Consider the following 3,282-nt stretch of genomic DNA (forward strand, 5'->3'; position numbering starts at 1 on the left):
ATTTGATGATGGGGACAGCTTGCACACAGTTTCTTAAATCATTCCCAATACTAATACAAGCTCTCTCCATTGTACTGTTGAATGCCACAAATTTCTTTTCTTATGTTGGCAACATGGGAAACAGGAAAAATACTTCTCCAGAAATATCTGCTTCATCCCATTCCATGAGTTGACAGATCCGGAAGGAAGGTAATACAACCAATCCTTAGCTGTGTCTTCCAGTGAGAAAGGGAAAGCTCAACGCTTGATTTGATCCTCTGAAACTCCTTGAGGTTTCATGTTGGAACACACAACATGAAATTCTTTTAAATGCTTATGTGGATCCTCACCTGCAAGACCATGAAACTTAGGCAACAAATGTATTAGTCCAGATTTCAACTCAAAAGCAACATTTAAAGCAGGGTATTGGATACACAAAGGCTATTGATTTAGATTAGGAGCACCCAACTCTTTCCAGGTTCTAGCAGCCATGGTTTCATTTTCAAAATTTGAATCCAAATCCGAATCCGAACTTAACTCCCTTGGAGATTGGACTCCTTCAGATGTATTCGAAATCTACTTAGCCTGCTTAGCTAAATTTCTCAACTGTTTAGCTGTTTTTTCCACTTCTGAATCAAAGATCAACTCACCAGATTGAGAAGTTCTTGTCATAAACAAAAAAAAAATCAAAGTAAAAACAGAAAAATACCTCAAAACCCTAGAAAACAATTGAATTTGGCCTCAAGAGGGTGGGGCCAAGAAATCCTATGGATTGATTGGTCTTGATCAGGACGTCATTTCCTTCAAAATAGGTATCGACCACCCTCCTTATTCAATCAAAATTCTTAATGAATAGTAACACCGTAATTTTTTTTTCCAAAAACCTGCAAACAGCAACAACTCACAAACAAAATTAATAACAAAATATCCTAACACTAAAAACAGAAAATCCAATAAATTTCAATCCCTGGCAACGGCGTCAAAATTCTTGATGGTTATCGAATCCACCAGAAATTAAATTAACTGAAATTACCAGTAATGAAATATTTTCTACAGTAAGTGGTAAATCCAGGTCAAACTCTTGAGACTGAATTACTAAAATTTCGTGCACTTGTGTAATAGAAAAAGAAAGAAACAAAGATTGGGGGGGAGGGGGGGGTGTTTGTAACACAAAATCAGAAGAAATTAGAAATTAAAGAACTAAATATGAAAATCTCAATTTAAACAAACTTCAGTCCAAGGTAATTCTCATTCCAATGCATTGATTCGATCATAGACAAAAGAAATACAATTATATCTTATTGAATACTTAACGTAGATTTACCAAACAGTGAGGTACAATCCCTAACTGCCCTATACTCATCAATTCGAGCCCGGCACTTTTATTGACTCTAATTATTAACTGAGTTGGTATTAAGCAATCCTCATCAAATTAATAATTGCTTTAAGAAAAGGAAGTAGTTAAGCTGAACAACAATTTATGAAGCATAAATCATTTAATCCACCCTATTGTTTTCTTAGGTTATTATCGAAAACTTAGATCATAATCAATAAAACCTAATTACTACTCATGTTCAATCTTACACAACAATTACAGATTATGAAGATGAACTAGCAATTGATCAAATCAAACAATTAACTAATAGGCCTTTTTAGCAAATCATTCAATAGATAAAAAATAATTAAATCAGAAAATAATAGATATTCAAAAAGACATAAATTAAATTAAGAACCTGGTCTCACAAATCACACATAAGAACTTGAATCCCTTGAACTGAATTAAAAACTTAGCCACTCATGTTCATGGCTTACAGAAAATTAAAGAAAAATAAAGAAGAAATCTAAAAAGAGAATGGAGAATGAAGGTGTTTTTGAGGTCAAGAGGCTACTGAATGGTTTTGTTTTAGCTGCTGCCCAAACATGCATTTATAATAAAAAAACCAAATCCCAAAGATAGGAACCAAACTAGAAAAAGTTTTGAAATTCAAAAGACAGATTTTCAGCCTGCATTCATGTCTTTGAAATCAAGGCCGTTTTTCAATGATTTCCTTTCTGAATTTGTCTCTGCCCTCTTTAAGAAAGTTGTAGCCCTATTTCTTAGCTTTCCAACGGGTACTCATTTGCCCGAATTCGAGGTCTACAGCCCAAGTTATGGCCCAAAAATCGGGACTAATTCAGACAAATAGTCCAGCCCATAGTGACGACTTCATTGCCATTTTTGACAATTAAAATGACCTTATCTTGCTTCCAGCCCTTCATAGAAGTTGTAGAGGTGGCTCTTAAGGTTCAATTGGGCTTGGGCTTGCTTCATTTGGACCTCTGGAACTCTAGATACAAAATAAATACTGAAATTGGTCGTGATAATCAAGTGTGGGTTTTTGCAATAGATCCATAGCTCATTTTATTAACCTTGGAGACTGATTTGTGATGCATGCATTTTAGATCATCATTTAGGAGTAATTTTTGCACATAATTTACCCTTATTCATAGCTATTATTTTAGATATTAGTATATATTTAGTCAATTTTGCAATTTTCACTTTTCTTAGTTTAATTTTTGGAATTCATTTGTTTTGTAGGTTAAATCTGGAGAAATTTGATGAATTTTGATCAGAGTAGCCATTTGGAGGAGATTAAAGTCGAATTGCAAAAAATTTTGAAGTTGAGTTAAAAATGGCCGAGAGCGACACAACCTGCAGCACACCCGACTTAGCTTATGTCGCGAGGTTGTGTCGATCGTCGAATATTCACGAGAGCGACACAACCCGCGACACAACCGGCTCGGCTTATGTCGTTTCTTTGGAAAATTTTTGACGTGGCATTTCCGTTACTCCAGCCTTTTTACCTCACTTTCTCTGGATCCTTCCCCCTTTTACCCATTCTAGAACAGTCCCCTTGCCTATATAAAGTGCCCTTTATCACTTTCTTTCCATAGAGAGCAAGGGAGGCATTTTTGGCAAGATTAGAAAGAGAGAAGGAGCACTTTCGCATTTCTTTTTCCAGATTTGCAGATCACGTTTTACGCACTTTTGTGCGTGAGAATCTGCTGCAAATTTGCTGGGTTTTTCTACCCCTTTTAGCTTACATTTCCATTATTTCTTCATTTCTTCATTTGGGTTTGTCTTTAAACAATGATTTGTGAGTAGTTGATTGAGATTCTAGAGATGGGTTTGTAAATATTGATTTGTTTTGTGGTTTTGAACTGATTTAGCCATTTAAATGAAGATTGTTATATTTTGATTTATTGCTTGTGTGCTTATTTCCTTGCTTGATGAATGGGCCCTCATTAAGTTAAGTTTTAATC

The 3,282-nt window shown here is 35.0% G+C and overlaps 1 non-coding gene across 1 annotated transcript; it reads left to right on the forward strand.

Moving 5' to 3' along the window:
• On the forward strand, positions 1-107 carry LOC131183566 (small nucleolar RNA R71). Its single transcript, XR_009151612.1, has one exon. It is a non-coding gene; the product is annotated as a small nucleolar RNA R71 (small nucleolar RNA).
• The last annotated feature ends 3,175 nt before the right edge of the window (positions 108-3,282 follow it).

Source organism: Hevea brasiliensis, chromosome 9 (assembly GCF_030052815.1).
Source record: "Hevea brasiliensis isolate MT/VB/25A 57/8 chromosome 9, ASM3005281v1, whole genome shotgun sequence".
NCBI classification, from domain to species: Eukaryota; Viridiplantae; Streptophyta; class Magnoliopsida; order Malpighiales; family Euphorbiaceae; genus Hevea; species Hevea brasiliensis.